This window comes from Peromyscus californicus, unplaced genomic scaffold (assembly GCF_007827085.1).
Source record: "Peromyscus californicus insignis strain IS unplaced genomic scaffold, ASM782708v3 Scaffold_9__1_contigs__length_137607984, whole genome shotgun sequence".
NCBI classification, from domain to species: Eukaryota; Metazoa; Chordata; class Mammalia; order Rodentia; family Cricetidae; genus Peromyscus; species Peromyscus californicus.
Window position 1 is genome coordinate 97,755,722 of NW_026294617.1, and position 17,505 is coordinate 97,773,226.

Here is a 17,505-nt window from a genome sequence, read left to right on the forward strand (position 1 = left end):
CAGTAATAATGATTCATAACAGAAAATTAGCAGTGTGTTTACTGTGTATGTAATCTATGCCAGAGTTTGTGTTGAAGAGTTTGTAACTGATCCTCAAAACTGCAAATAGAGACATGGATGTTCTGAGAGGTGAAGTAACCTATCAGAAATTGCACAAAGTGGAAATATCATGGCTGGAATCCTAGCAGCTGACCTAAGAGAGTTTGAGCAATTGACCCATCTCCATCCAGCCCAAGTCCTTAACATCAGACTCAATGTCAGCTCCTAAGGTCCCCTTACTGGATGATTTTGAATCAGATTCTGTGAGTGTGTTTCATCATCTGTGAGATGTGCCTACTTACAGCATGTCTTCTATAGCACTGGTGTTCACATTGATGAGTCAATCCACACAAAGTTCTCAGCAACAAATCAACTTAAATTTTAGATACTGTTATAGAAATAAATATTACTAAAATTTTAAACATATAAAGATTCTCCAAAATATTCCTCTAAGACCAAACAGATCTGAATTTACATTTGTCTTCCTCAATTGACTGGACAAATGATGTTTTTATTCCTTTTTTGTTTTTAAGAAAGGGCATCATTTTACTAGCCCAGACTGACCTAAAGCTATGATGATCTCCCTGCCTCAACTTCTTAACAGATGGTATTATAGGCATGAGCCACCATGCCCAGATAGCAATTTATTTCAAGTTAAGTAAACATTCCAATCTTCAAACAGTTGGAATACTAATCTGACAGAGGTCATGGGGTGATACAAAGAAGGACTGTCTTTGATACTCATTCAAAGACGGTGTCCTTGTCAGCCTTTTGAAATGGCAATGAAACATTCAAGCAGAGTATTATGAAGAAATGATACTTACTTACCTCATAGATTTAGAGATTTAAAGCTCAAGATCAAGTAGCTTCATCTGTCCTTTGGTAAGGATCACAGAGGGCAGCTATCATGACAGACACACATATAGGAGCCAGCAGCAGCATCTTCAGCCAAAAGTGAGAATGAGAGTGGAGGTAGTCTTGCTCTTTCTTGAGAACTCCCAAGGGGTCAAAAAAGAATGATATCATGCTTTCAGTGACCTAAGGATCTCCCATTAGGACTCGCATAGAGGTTATGCCAACTCCATTACAGCTGAGAACCAAGACTCTAGTCACATGGACCTCTGGGCAACACTAAAATCATATTCCAACCATAGCAACTGAGGATGGAGGTAGAGAAATACAAGAACCTTCTAGTCCTATTCCAAATGCTTCAGTTTGGAGAATCTCACCACGCTTTATTAGACCTTGGGCACTGTTCTGAGCAGCCTGCGAAATACCTAATAGGGCCCTAACCCTTGATGGAGCTTAAGCCTTCTGAGGGGAAAATCACTGGAGAATGACAGCAGCTAAAATAAGTCAGTGCAAAAAGTCCCTGGGAAGCACTGATGCTGGATATTAAGTTCAAGGGATGACTTAGGCAAATCTCTGAGTGAGAACAAACAAGGCAACACAAAAAGTCAAAAAGCTCAAACACTCCAGAAAGGGCCATCATAAGACAAAACTATGGAGTACACAAAGTAGAACTTTAAGACAGACAGTGTGAGTAGAACAATCATCAAGAGGAATTAAATGGTAGGGCCAAGAAAAGCAGTCACTGGAAGTGCTCTAAAGGATGGGATTGGGGCCAGGCGGTGGTGGCGCATGTCTTTAATCCCAGCACTCGGGAGGCAGAGGCAGGCGGATCTCTGTGAGTTCGAGGCCAGCCTGGTCTACAGAGCGAGTTCCAGGAAAGGTGCAAAGCTGCACAGAGAAACCCTGTCTTGAAACCCCCCCCCCCCCTCAAAAAAAGAATGGGGTAGGAGGGCATCATTGGGTCATCAGAATGCCATTTTAGAAAGACTTCTCCAGGACTGGGATGCAGCTCAGTAGTAACACATCTATCTAACGCATTATAATCTAAGTTCAACCCCTGATAAAGGGGAGACAGACAAAAAGGTACTAAGAGAGAAGAAAGAAGAGGAAGAGAAGAGAAACAAAGGGGAAGGGCAGGATGTTCTGGGTATACCTTCTTGGGTTCTACTCCATCCTATAATATTTTCTCTTCTCTCTACTAAGCACACTTCTGACCACTCGTGCTAATCATTTAACAGGAAATCATGAAACAAACTATTATTTTAATTATAACCAGCCTGAACATATCTGACCTCTCTTTCAGGATGTTCTAATTAATGATTACTAAACCATTGTTGACCTGTCCCATCACTCCCCAAAAAAGCAAGAGTGAATCTTTAATCCTTCTACATCTTCCATATTGTCAAGAAGAGTTCTAGATAATTGAGTAATAAATGAATTTTACTCCTGGATATTACACAAATTATTATTGTCTTCATGTCTTCTCCGTTTATAGCTGATCTTCACCCACATTGCTTCATAGAGATCTAAAAAGACAATGGTACAAGAAGATTCAAGTAAACAAAGGCAGGCTGTTGGCACACATGGTACCATCACTACATGGCACCATCACTAGTAACCCAAGTAGTCGTTGTCATGACGATTTAAGACAATCATAAAAACACAGAACCTGTAAGATCAGGAAGTCAAAAATGAGAGGAGGTGAGTCAGCTGGAAGTCAATGACAGCTAGGCAGACTCCTTAACAAGAATAAAGAATGTGGTTGGACAAATACTATTTTATTCTGCTAAAGGGACATAGCAATAAAATGACTCATAAAGACATTCTGCTATACCCTTAGGTCAGTGTCTCACAAAGCCAACATCAGAGAAGTGTCATCTTGCAGTAGAAGGGAACCAACACAGAGACCCACAACTGGGCAATGTGCAAAGAGTAAAGGACCTTGGAATACTTGGTCATAAATGGGATGCTCTATCAAATCGCTCTCCTCAGAGCTCAGGGAACTATACCGAAGAAGAGGAAGGAAGGTTGTACAATCCAGAGAGGATGGATAATACCAAGTAAACAGTGACTTTCAGACACAACAGGACTGACACATATATGAACTCACGGAGACCTTGCCATCATTCATAGAGTCTACATAGATCAAAATCAGGCAGAGTCCCAGAGCTGGGTTGGAAGTAGACACGATCTCCCATCACTAACCAAGAAGGTATCTCTAATTAACAACTTCTCACAAAAGAAAAATTAGCTTCTGCAAGAGAGTGTCACTGGGTATACAAACCACACTTAAGGGCAGGCCCTGTCTGTGCCCAGCAGTAGATGGTCAGCATGAAACGAACTCAAAGATATTTTTGGAGATATTTTTATCTCATATTGCTTTGTTTGGGCATTTTTCAAAAACCTCCTGGTCTTTTGTTTGTGTATCATGGTTTCTGGTTTTGAGTTTTTATGGATTGCATGTGTGTGTGCCTGTACTCTCAAGCACACGCAAGAGCAAATGGATGTTTCTCATATTCTTTCTTTGTTTCCCTTTTATTTCTGTTTGTGAGTTTATTGTTTTGCTTTATTCTTATTTGTTTCTCCTTTTAATTTGCCTGCCTGTTTTTGAGAGAGAGAGAGAGAGAGAGAGAGAGAGAGAGAGAGAGAGAGAGAGGAGACCTGGAGTTGGAAGGGTAGGGACGTAGGGAGGATATGAGAGAAGATGAGCAAGGGGAAACCATGATCAGAATATATTGTATGAAAACAACTTTATTTTAAATTCAAATTTTTTTTAAAAAGGAGTGTGGGTTGAGGAGATTTCAGACCACATCTAGAAGTAATCAGGTCTACACCAAATAATGCACACTCTCTGACCTGATTGCTCAATGAGCAAAATGGCCAATCCTATCACAGATTAGAGAAATGCTTTGTAGGAAGGTGGGTGAAAGGCTGATCATTTACCAATGAAGGAGTTAATTAGAACAATCCAGATCCCAGGGAATTGGTGGCAGCTGTTGACATTTGATCATTTGCTTCAAAACAGTATAAAAACAATGCCAAAAAAAGGCATTTCATCCCATGTGAACAAGTGAATTGCCAAATTCTGATGGCCTTATAACATTTCCTAAAGCAGCTCAATAGAGTAAACCAGAAGGGATGTTAGTGTAACTCACTTCCTCAATGAGGTATAAAATTCCTATTTTCCCCCAAGTAGCTCTCTGATTTAATAGGTAACTTGAATTTCTCTTCCGTGACTCATAACAGTGCAAACACTAAGTCATTCTGAATGTAATATGGAAAGGTAGATTCTGTAGGTCCGGAGTTGGAAAGTAAGTCAGACCAGGCACAGATGGAGAAGAAAGAGGAATAGTCACATAAGAAAGTCATGCTATGGATTTCCTTGGGAAGAGGAAATGGAAGAAATCTCTTTGGTAAACTGGGGGCAAGAGTTGGGGAATGGGAGGATGGGAACTTGAGGGAGCTGGTTGGGCAGACTGGGGGCAGGAGGCGAGTTGGGATCAGGACTGTTAGTAGGGAGAGTAATGTCCATTTCAGGGTTAGAGAGAATCCTAGTGCCAGGGAAGCTTCCAGGAATCCATAAGAATGACCCCAGCTAAGACTCTTAGCAGTAGTGGAGAGCATGCCTGAACTGGTCATCTACTGTAATCAGATTAGCGACTACCCTAATTGTCATCAGAGAGCCTTTATCGGGTACCTGATGGAAGCAGAGATCCACAGTCAAGCACTGGGCCGAGCTCAGGGAGTCCTACTGAAAAAAGGGAGGAGGGATTATATGAGCCAGGGGGATCAAGGTCATGGGGGGGGACCACAGACACAGCTGGCCTGAGCTCATGTGAACTCACCCACTCTGGACTGGCAGCTAGGCAGCCTGCATGGGACTGACCTAGGCCCTCTGCATGTATGTGACAGTTATCTAGCTTGGTCTATTTATGGGGCTCCTAGCAGTGGGATTAGGACCTGTCCCTGGTACATGAACTGACTTTTGGGAAGTCATTCCCCAAGCTAGATTGCCTTGCCCAACCTTGAAGCAGGGGTAGGAGCTTGGTCTTGCCTCAACTTGATGTGCTCTGCTGTGTTGACTCCCATGGGAGGCCTGTCCCTTTCTGAACGGAGAATGAGGAGTGGATGGGGGTGTGTAGAATGGAGGCAGGTGTTGCTGAAGTTTTCCTGTGTCCCACCTGGCCCATAGTCAGGACAAATCTCTCTCACCCGCCAGTCCTGCAGGCACTTGGACCCAAGTAAACATACAGAGGCTTATATAATTAAAACTGCTTGGCCATTAGCTCAGACCTACCTCTGACTAGCTCTTACATTTAAACTAACCCATAATTCTTATTTATGTTTAGCCACTTAGCTTGGTACCTTTTCTCAGTTCTGTCTTCATATCTTGCTCCCTCTGTGTCTGGCTGTCAACTCCTGGCTCAGCCTTCCTGTTCCCAGAATTGAATTCTCTTCTCTGTTTGTCGTGTCTATACTTCCTGCCTGGCTACTGACCAATCAGCATTTTATTTATTAACCAATCAGAGCAACACATTCATAGCATACAGAGCAATATCCACAGTAGGTGGAGGGAGTGAATGGGAGGAGAGAAAGGAGGGGAAACTGTGGTCTGTATGTACAATAAATGAAAAAATGAATTAAAAAATATAAAAATGTCATGCTAGGCTGGTGTTAAAATGGGGGAAAATTACTAAAGTCCCTCATACTGGCGTCAATGTGGCTACAATGGAATTAATGCTCCTTAAGAAGAATGAGTGTCCATAAAATACCCATGCATGGGGCTGGAGAGATGAGCCAGTAGTTAAGAGCACTTGCTTCTCTTGCAGACAATTCAGATTGGTTTCCAGCACCCACATAGTGTCTCACAATAATGTCTAACTCAAGTTCAAGGGATCTGATGCCCTATTCTGATCTCTGTGGGCAAGAAGAGTACCTGTGGTATCCTTATATACATGCAAGCAAAACTCTCAAAATATAATTTTTTCTTTTTGTTTTTGTTTATGTTTTGGTTTTTTGAGACAGGGTTTATCTGTCCTGGAACTCACTTTGTAGACCAGTATGGCCCAAACACACAGAGATTCACCTGCCTCTGCCTCCCAAAAATAAAATTTTAAAAAGCAAAACAGACAAAACACCCACTTATAGTCCATGCAAACCTTTAGCCTCATGCTCTTAGAAGCCACAGTTAGTGAGACCTCTAACACCATTGTTCCAAACTACTACTAGCACATTTTTTTCTGCAGGCAAATGACCTTAGTTATTGTAAACCCTTTGCAGAGTTTGCAAATGGGCTGGGACTCTGGGAATCCAGAAACCACTTCTAGAAGAGAAAGAAGAGTTCCATGTGTTTAGAGTAATGAGAATATTTATTCAGTTTTGAGTAACACTAAATAATCCTGGAGAGTGAAAGAAAGCTTGACTGCTGCAGGTCAGTCTGTGGTCCTTGAAGAAATCTTTGAGTGTATGTCTTTACTCTGCCAGTTATTGGAGGTGGAGGCTGAAAGACAGTGACATGATGATATTAATAATACTGATATTGATAAAGGTAACCATAGTCATACCAACAGTCACCTATCGGTCTTCTTATGTGCCAGGCCCTTTGCTCCTGTCATATATGATCTCATTTTCAGAATGGCACCTAATTTCATGACTTCATCTTCATCAACAGAGCGAGGGATCTATTAAACCCTTTGCCTAAAAACTTTCTTTCTCAAAATAAGTACTTTAAAATTTGCAAGAGAATTCCACAGATTTGGTAGGAACCTGTGTAGTTGCAAGCAATCACAAGCAGACTTCAATACATCCTTTGGAGCAATGAAGGGCTTGTTAAGTCCAGAGCAGGGTGGGTTTTCCATTTGCATATTAAAGGGTGACAGCATACATAAGTTATATCTACCTCTCATGTGTCAACAAATTGGATCCCATTTCTTTCTTTTTCTCTGTCTAACCCCCCAGTTCAACATAGAGACAAAATTAGAACATGTTCAAACCAGTGTTGGTTAGGACATAAATCTGGTCTACTTCATTTTAACATTTCAAAGTCTGGACATCAATAAGCTTGTCAATGCACAAAATCATTCAGCATACAATCCTACCTCCACCATAGAAAATATTACTTCACCTTCAAGGTCTCTTGTATGGACTTCGATTTTTTTTTTCTTTTCCGTTCTCAGTTCCATGGAGCACACTAGCTATTGTCAGTTCTATCCAGTCCAAAAAAGCCCATTTCACACCCCTGAGCTGGGATGATCTATGGCTGTAAAACATACACGAGGGACTGGAAACATGCCTCAGCAGTTAAAAACACATACTGCTCTTTCGGAGGACCCAGGTTCAGTTCCCAGCACCCACATGGTGGCTCACAACTACCTGTAACCCCAGTTCCATAGAATCCAACACCCTCCTCTAGCCTCAGTGGGCACCACACATGTTGTACATGGGACACACACACATACTCAAAGGCAAATACTCATACATGGAAAACAAAAATAAATTTTAAAAATTGCATTGGATTTTTGAAGGCAAAGTAAGAAAACGAATATAAAATCTATTAATAATTTATATTAATTATTGGTTTAAAAGGGTTTTTTTTTTGTATTTGGATCAAATCAAAATAGAACTTTAACCTCTGTAATAGGATCATGAGAAGACTGAAACATCCATATGTGACTGACTTTTCTGGCTCAACTTGTATTTCTGTTTGTTTATTTGTTTGTTTGTTTTTGAAACAGAGTTTCTCGTGTAGCTTTGTGCCTTTCCTGGAACTCACTCTGTAGTCCAGGCTGGCCTCAAGCTTACAGAGATCCGCCTGGCTCTTCCTCCCGAGTGCTGGGATTAAAGGCGTGCGCCACCACCGCCTGGATCAACTTGTATTTCTTTTTTTGTTTTTTTTTTTGTTTTTTTTTTGTTTTGTTTTGTTTTTGTTTTTGTTTTTGTTTTTCGAGACAGGGTTTCTCTGTGTAGCTTTGCGCCTTTTCCTGGAACTCACTTGGTAGCCCAGGCTGGCCTCGAACTCACAGAGATCCGTAAAACCACACCTCCTGGTGCTTTTTATCTACCGTTTAAAAACCTGATTATTTGTAGTTTATGACTTGAGTTGTGCCCTCTCATCCTAAAAGCAGAATGTGATTTTCTCCGTTCTCCTCCTTGGCTACAAGTCATCATTAGTATAGATCGATTTCAGAAATATATTTCTGAAAGGTTAGTTTCAAGTGTCTGCCAAATCCCCACCTGCTGTGGGATGTTCTGTATGGCAAATGTGTTGCTGATTAGTCAATAAATAAAACACTGATTGGCCATTGGCTAGGCAGGAAGTGTAGGCGGGACAAGGAGGAGAATAAAGCTGGAAGTGGAATGCTGAGTCAGAGAGACACTGCCAGCCGCCACGATGACAAACAGCATGTGAAGATGCCGGTAAGCCACGAGCCATGTGGCAAGTTATAGATTAATGGAAATGGATTAATTTAAGCTGTAAGAACAGTTAGCAAGAAGCCTGCCATGGCCATACAGTTTGTAACCAATATAAGTCTCTGTGTTTACTTGGTTGGGTTTGAGCGGCTGTGGGACTGGCAGGTGAGAGAGATTTGTCCTGACTGTGGGCCAGGCAGGAAAACTCTAGCTACAATTGGCGCCCAATGTGGGGCAAGAGTTTCTACCTAAAAACTGGGAAAAAGATTCTAAAATGGAGCTAAAAACAGTTCCTAATTGTCTCTCTCAAATGAGCATCAGCTGCCTGTTTGAGCTACTGGTGGTTTCCTAGCATGTGCTCTTGTCCTGCAGTATGGCGGGAATGAGGCCTCTGCAAGTGGCACATTAAGCTGCGTGGTGAATTTAGCCTTCGCTAGTACAAAACAGAAAAAGAGGTTTCTGGGATACATGCTGCTTAGATAAAAGCATAGACCCATGATAGTTCCCAGAGCTGGTGGTAAACCACGGCCATGTTGGGAAGCTGAGGTGGACGGAGCCAGCAGCCACAACTGCTGCAGTTTAAAGCAATAGATTCACAATAAGACAGATTCAGATGTAATAGTTTACAATGTGTGTAAAAATGTACATAGGCTTGAAAGAGAAAGAAAAAGGAATATATACAGTTATATAAAGAAATAAATAGTTTTTAAAAATAAAGTCTTTAAAGAGACAGTAAAGGTAGTATAAAAAATAAGCCACGTAAAAATGGATATTACACAGAGAATCTGGATTGTGTTGTCTTTGGGATTTTTTTTTTTTTTTTTTTTGGTTTTTTTCGAGACAGGGTTTCTCTGTGTAGCTTTGCGCCTTTTCCTGGAACTCACTTGGTAGCCCAGGCTGGCCTCGAACTCACAGAGATCCGCCTGGCTCTGCCTCCCGAGTGCTGGGATTAAAGGCATGCGCCACCACCGCCCGGCGTCTTTGGGATTTTTAACTGCAGAAAAACATTTAATTGTAAAAGCTGTTGAGTTATGCCAAAATGTATATTTTAAAGGTACCTTGACTTCAAAATTTGGATATAAGGATATGTTGTTTTGGAAAAGAGTCTCTGCTTTTGTTCCCACAGAAAGCCAGAGGCTATGGATTTGTTCCAGATTGAGATACATCAGGTTTGACCAGCCAAGACCCCCTGAAAGGTCTCCGATGACATCATGGCCCAGATGATCCAACATCCAGAATGGTTTCAAGGCAACTGGCTCAGACGATACAGCCTCATGGACTACTCCATGATCCTAAAATTTTCTTTTTGTCCCCATAAGATACAGCGCCCCCTCCAGCAGGAAGTAGTAAGAGAAGCTACGCCCAAATTCCCAAATTATATGTCATTTTACTTTGTTAAGGTTAAAAACTTCCTTTTTGAAAAAAAAAAAAGGGAAGTGCTGTGGGATGTTCTGTATGGCAAATGTGTTGCTAATTAGTCAATAAATAAAACACTGATTGGCCATTGGCTAGGCAGGAAGTGTAGGCGGGACAAGGAGGAGAATAAAGCTGGGAAGTGGAACACTGAGTCAGAGAGACACTGCCAGCCGCCACGATGACAAACAGCATGTGAAGATGCCGGTAAGCCACGAGCCATGTGGCAAGTTATAGATTAATGGAAATGGATTAATTTAAGCTGTAAGAACAGTTAGCAAGAAGCCTGCCATGGCCATACAGTTTGTAACCAATATAAGTCTCTGTGTTTACTTGGTTGGGTTTGAGCGGCTGTGGGACTGGCAGGTGAGAGAGATTTGTCCTGACTGTGGGCCAGACAGGAAAACTCTAGCTACACCCACCAGCTCCTTTTAGCCTGTCCTGATGAATTGAGATATTGTAACAATCCAGAGCAACTTGTATTTCTATCAGACAATGCTTGTCTGTGTGCCTCTATCTCACAGTGCAGTCCACAAACATGCATTGTTTTACCTGAAAACATGTCAGAGACATAAAATGGAAGACCTGTCCCTAGCTGACAGAGTCAAATCAGCATTTTAATTAATTTTCATAATTTTGGTATATTCCTCTAATGTTGGTACTGTTAGCATGTGCAGGTGTAGGTCACCTGTGTCGTGTGAACATTTTATGTCTTGACCTTCTTAGTACAAACTATAATTTATGTTTGTTGTATGATTTTAATCATACCTAGGATAGTAATGTATACTTAATAGATGCTAACTGGGGAGCTACTGACATAACAGTATTTCACAATGACCATTCCCAAAATGATTCAAGTCTTTTTTAGCTCGTTGGTGCCAAGACAATGATTTATATGTATTTACACCTGGTAGAGAATAAGGTGGCACATTTGGCAATTTAAAAATTACTGATTATGAAGACAGGTGGTTCCAGCTTCCTTACACATGATAAATTTTATCTATATTCAAGAATATTGAAACAAAATAAATGGAAAACAGTTCAGTTTAATTATCATATTAAGCCCATCTATGTACTTTATAGGTCTGTGTCTCAGAATTAAGTTTGGAGAATTGGAGAAAGAACTTACTAAAACTGTTCATTGTCATTGCCATTGGCTTACCTATGTGATAAGCCACATAAAGTTATGTTAACAAAAAATAGCACATTACTTCCCCTTAGAAGTTTTCATCTGACACTGCATCTATTTTTTTCTTTTATTAAAATTCTTTTTAACTTTTTTTGTGAGGAGGGGCAGTCTGTACACACAACTGTGCATGTATGGAGGTCAAAGGACAACTTATAGGAGTTGGTTCCCTCCTCCCACTATTCAGATCCCAGAGATGAAATTCGTATCGTCAACTTGGTAGTAAGTACCTTTATCTGATGAGCCATGTTTGAACACTGTTCTCTCTTTATAAATAGAAAAATCACTCTAGAAATAGACATGAATATCTGAAGTAATTATAGACACAATTTTGGTTAGTTATGTACTTCTTTATAAGTGGAAAATAAACTATGGAAGAGGAGAAAGAAAAGAAAGTATGGCCACAGTCGATGGAATTTGCCACAAGGTTCAGATCTTCTGTTGGTCTATAAAGAAATACTCCAAATCCATTGACAATCGAGGTACATGAAGATGTGAACAACATTTGAAAGAGTAAAGCATTATATATCTGTGGTATCCCCAGTGAGAAGAGAGGCTATAATAACAACCTGAACAGATGGAGCTACAATTAGTTACCAGGTAAAGATTCTGCTGTGGACCCTGAGCTCAAGGATGGTAGAGCATTTCCTGGTTGGCTTCTGTTGCTGTGATAAAACATGGACCAAAACCAACTTGGGAGAGGAAAGGACTTTTTTGATCCTATAGGTTATATATAGTCCATCAATGAGGGTCGTCAGGATAGAAACCATGAAAAAGAGCTGCTTAATGACTTACTTTCAGGTTCGCAATCAGCTGGTTGTCTTATGCAACTGAGGCCCACATGCCTAGAGATGATACTGCCCAGAGTGGGCTGTGTCATTCTGTATCAATTAGCAAGCAAGAAAATGCTCCACCCACATGCCCACAAGCCTATCTGTGTGTCTACTTGACAGCCAAGATGAGCCATCACAGGACCTGACCATTTGTTGAAAAGGGTGATAAAAAGTGACTCCATCAATTGGAATACCCTTGACCTTTGAGAATCTTACTTATTTGAAAATTTCTATTACATTGTCTCCCAAATTGCTTTTCAAAACTATTACAAGTTAAGTTTTATATTTAGTTTCTTGTCAACTTTCTTCTAAAATGAACCATTAGAACTGACTTCAAAAATAGTTTTGATTGGAGCTGGAGAGATAGCTCATCAGTTAAGAGTACTTGGTACTCTTACAGAGGAACTAAGTTCAGTTGCCAGTACTCACATTGCAGCTCACAACAGTCACTATCTAATTCTAGGACTTCTAACACCCTCTTCTGGCCTCTGAGACACCAAACATGTGGTGTACGTATACACATGTAGGCAAAGCTCTTACACTCACAAAGTAAATTAAATAAGTGTTTAAAAATAGTTTTGATATATGATTCTTATTTGATTTGATCAAAAACTCCCATTAGCTTGTAGTAATGACAGTAACTCCTACACCATTATTCTCTCTCTGTAATATCTGGGTAATGTACCGAAGACATCCAACATTCCTTATTTTGTAAAGACAAACATGTACATGTAACCAACAGTCATATTAAATAAGAAACACAGAGCTGATTCAGAGAAGAAAGCCAAGAGGTCAGAACTAAGAGCCTTACCCTTCCTGCTTCAGCCAAGAGAGCTCTCCGAAAGGGACCTACTTCCTGTGTGTATGTCTTTATATAGTCTTTCTGTTCTGCCTTCTCATTGGTTGTAAACCCAAACACATGACTGCCTCGTCACTGCCTTTCTGTAGAGACTTCCAGGTCTTCTATGGTTGGTATTGAGATTAAAGGCATGTGTCTCCAATGCTGGCTGTATCCTTTTACACTCAGAGATCTACCTAGTTCTGTCTACCAAGTGCTGGGATTAAAGGCATGCGCCACCACCGCCAAGCTCTTGCTATGGCTCTAATAGCTCTGACCCCCGGGCAACTTTATTTATTAACATACAATTAAAATCACATTTCAGTACAAATAAAATACCACCATACAAGCATGCTTCAGAAGATTGCCACCTCACCATTCCCTCTGAAAGCTTGAGGATTAGCATTGGAGCTCAGTTTACCCAAGGAAACTGATCCTGTAAGTCCCTTCTAACATGACACTTCCTCACTTCCCTTACCAATATAAGGAAGAGGATGTGAAAGATGTTGTGGACAATTTGATAATTCTCTTTCAGAGGGCCTTATGTGTTCTAGACGGTGCTACTGTCACCATAGCATTTCATCATAAACACTTCCAAATGGATACAAGACCTTTTCAACGTTTGGTTGCTAAGAATACCATTTCATGGGTATATATTTATACCTGGAAGAATAAGATAAGCCAAAGAGATAAATAACCTTATCCAGGAAATACATGAAAGTCAAAGAACAGTATGCTAATTACAGTGAAAAAGCATGCTGGACAAAAGAGCTGCCTGATGAGTAGTAAGTGAAGTAGAGTAAAGTTGGGATCAGTCACAGAGCTCCACCTGCAGTAGCAGAATTCAGAGTTACCAGTGCCATCCGACAGCTAAGGCTATGTTCTGGAAATTCACACCAATTTCACTTTCACACACATCCTTGGAACATCTAACAAAATAAGGAGTGTAAATAAGAGGAAAGAGTTGTAAGGGAGACATGGCCTTAGGAAAACCGAGTTAGGTATATTCTAGACAGAGGAAGATGGAAGACTGGCATGTAGGAGTCAACTCAGGAGATTAAAGAAAGCATCAGTAGGGCTGTCAGAAGCTTAGGCTGTGGTGAATGGGAAGGGATGAAGAGGCAGGAGGGATTATTCTAGCATATTCTAGCATTGCTCCTTCAAGGTTCTTAGCACATTGGAGCCAACGATGTTTTGTGCTTATAAACACCAATTGGCATTTTGGTAGAGGGGAGGCAGGCACAGAGTTGTAGGCCAGCATTATCTGTTTTAATGTTGACTGTAATTGTGGTCTTTGGTAATTATTGCTTTAAAAAAAAACTGGTTTGTTTTTAGTGGCACTGTGCATAATTTATTGCCTGTGGCATATCAATTGGAAGAAAGCTAAAACTTTAAATACTGGCTAACAAAATGAAAGCCGTTTTATTACACAAAGGAAATTAACAAAAATAAACAAATACCCACAATTTACAAAGCTAGCCTTTCCTTTTGTTCCACACATTTGTAAACTACTTTCAACAGCTTAGGAAACTCCCCTGGGTTTAGGAGACCATTACTCCTTCACAATTCCCATTTCTTACCTTGGTAATAATAAATAATCCACAAGATTTAGCTTTCTACCCTGCTAACACCTCCCAAATATATATGCCTATAAAATCCCAGCCCAGCATGCGTATTGCTTTCCCTACTTTTGATCTATCGAAGCCAATTAAGTAGTTAAAGATCATTTGCACAGTCAAAATCTTTGCTAAATAAACAGCATTTCCACGGCCCATTTCAGCCAGAATGCAAAAAAAGAAAATGTCCCAAGGATATTGTCTTACATTTGTATTATGAATATAGACAAACTAGTAAGTAAAATAGCCAATTTTTTGGATGATAGCCTTGTAACTGCATAGCTACTGCTGGCCTCTTTACTGCAGTGTTATAGGACAGTCACCAGGAAAGCCATTTGCTGATCTGAACCTGTTTCCTGAACTTTCTCTTCCTACTCTCCCTCTAGCCATAATCCAGCTTTTTCTGGGGATCTGCTTCTCCTACAGCCCTCTCAAGTGCCTCCATTATTTCTCTGCCCACAGCTCTTGTCCTACTGGACACACACACACTCTACACATACACACACACACACACACACACACACACACACACACACACACACACACACACACATCTATGTGATCTTCATGCGTTCCCTTGTTGCTTTCAAATCATCCTATTATCTTCTCAAGAAAGACAAAATCTGTTTTGGGGCTGGAGAGCTGGCTCAGCAGTTAAGAGCACTGACTGCTCTTCCAGACACCCCGATGGGATCCCCAGCCCCCACATGGCAGCTCACTTGTATTTGTAACTCCAGTTCCAGGAGGATTCCAGTGCCTTCTTCTGGCCTCCATGGGCACTGCATGCAAGTGGTGCACACACATACATGCAAGCAAAACACCCACACAATTTTAAACATGAATAAATTTAAAAATCTTCTTTTTAAAATTTCCATCTTATATCTCAGGAGACAGTAATGTCATGTCTTTTTCATTATAGCTGTCATTCCATGACTTTCTCCCAAGTCCCTAGGCAACTCATTTCTTCTTACTTACAAGCCTTGTCATTCATAGCTCACACCCATCCTGTTACTTACTCTGCCTGTCTTTTGGGTTCATATGCAAATTATCTTTCAGATTCATTGATCTCTTAGTGTTTGGATTTTTCAGTAATTGTCCTCCACACTAACCCAGAAATCTCCCTATGCTCCCACTCTAATAGAATTCCCCTCTGATCCCAGTTCCACACTTCCCTCGTCAGGCCACTTCTGGTCCCTCTAATTCATTCCTACTAGCACTTCAACCCCAACAGGACCTCTAATCCTGATTATTCAGCCACATTTCACAGACCATCAACTCTAACATTCTCTTTACTCACTTTAAAACTCTTCCTGGTCCTTCTGTAATCACACAGCCTCCTTTTCTTGCTATGATCTTCTAATAATCCTGGTGAAAGTCAACTCTGCCCGCTCCTATACCCAAATACTCATGTGGCTAGCCAAAATGTATAACTTTAAAGAATCTCACTACTGATTCATGAATTACCAGTGGTGGTTTAAGGGTGGCAGGCAATCTTATCCTATATATTATATTGCATTATATATGTACTGCACACCAAATCACTTACTATAAGACTATACATGATTATTACATATACTATCATTGTACTCTCCTAGTTCATTCACTCTTCCACTTGTGTAGAAGACTACTTCATGCTTTCTCTTCCATCTGGAATCCCACACCTCCTTTACTCCTTTATGTCATCATTCTGATGATGCTAAATCTATCATCACTACAGAGTAAAAGCAGTCACACTTATAAACCCATGTGTTCAACACACCTATGCTCCTAGCTAATTTCCACTTGTATATGAGTTCTCACATGCTCTTTCCTACTCTGGCAGCAGTGGAATGATTCTGGCTATGATCTTCAATAGATACTTAACTTCTTTTCTGTTGGATAATTCCTAAAACACATTTTGCTACTATTTCTCCCATCTTAAAAACAATTCGTATTCTAAAAACCTTATTCTAAAATTCTTATTCTAAATTTCTTTGCTTCAATTTTTCTAATAGCTACTGCTCTGTGAGGAAAAAAAATCACTGAAACAGCTGTGTGTACATGTCTCTATTTTCCCTCAGTCTTTCTTGAGGGCACTCTGATTGGTGCTTCCCTCTGCCAATCTGTGAAACATACTTCTGTCTTTGTTACCAGCGACATCCATATTCTCCCACCAAAAGATACAGTCTGATATTCACGTTTTCTACCTACTAAGCAACATTTAAAGTCATGATCCATTCCTTCTCGAAACATTCTTTTCTCCTGAGTTATAGAGGATTAGTGTTTCCTCAGTGTTGTTCCTATATACTAGCCAGTCTCCTCAATATCCTACATGCCTCCTCCTTTTAGCCTTGACCTCTTAATGCTGAATTATTCTTGAGCTCGGCTGATAGATTTCTATAGTCTTCTTCCCCAAAACCACACCTGTGGTGATGCCATCTGGCTTCTTAGCTTTAAGAAAAAAACAATTTGCCTTGGTTTTCAAAGTACATCTGTAGCCCAAATTTCTCTAGTATCTAGGTTTGTAAGTACAAACCTCCTTAACTTGTATATCATCAGGCATCTCAGGTCAAAAGATTGGAAAAATGACCTCTCAATGACCTAAGTATGTACAATAAAGAACACTACTGGTAGTGTAATTTAACAATATATTTAAATACATTGTTAGTCCAGGTTCTTGGTACAAGAGTTCAAAAAAAATACATAGAATATCCTGAGTGATAGGAATGCTTTTGTGTTAATGAACTGACTTCTTGAATAGGTTTAACCACCTGACATTTCTGGGAAGAAAAGGACAAAGTTTGAGATCATCCACCAATCATCAACAGAGACTAAAATAGGAAGATCAGAAGTTCAAGGTCATGCATGGCTACAGACGCCAGCCAGGGATACAAGATATCCTGTCTCTAACAACCTGACCAATTAAACAAACAAAGGAGCTCCACAGGAACTCTTGAACCATGAACATGGAAGTTATGAGCTCTTCCTTTATCTCATATCTTGCCAAACACATCCCTTCTAAATGAATTTCCTGAATTTAGCTTTAATTTTAAGTATAGCACTTTTGTGAGCTGCATAAGTCATATGAGTGAATGATCATACATGAAAAGGGATCATGGGTCCAGTAAACTTTTAGTCATCTGGGAAGAAATATAGGTTGTTTGCAGATACCTGGACAGCTGGCACCTGAAGTGGGGGACGTCCTGGGATGTCAACCCCTTCACCTGCACAGCAGACTCTAACTTCAAATAGCATCAGAAAGAGTTCAACAACAGGACATACAACTGGCTTCAGAGTAGTAATAAACACTGTTGGAAAATGCTCAATGAACTTTCAGGG

At 40.4% G+C, this 17,505-nt stretch overlaps 1 protein-coding gene across 2 annotated transcripts in view; it reads right to left on the minus strand.

Moving 5' to 3' along the window:
• Positions 1 to 5,681: 5,681 nt before the first annotated feature.
• The window catches only part of LOC128105112 (uncharacterized), a 211,601-nt gene continuing 199,777 nt past the window's right edge, over positions 5,682 to 17,505 (minus strand). Inside the window, exon 9 of one of the 2 annotated variants that reach the window (XR_008216259.1) lies at positions 5,682 to 6,391. The gene's annotated coding sequence lies outside the window, so the exon portion shown is untranslated. The remainder of the gene's footprint in view (positions 6,392 to 17,505) is intronic. The other variant, XR_008216253.1, reaches the window with a different exon arrangement.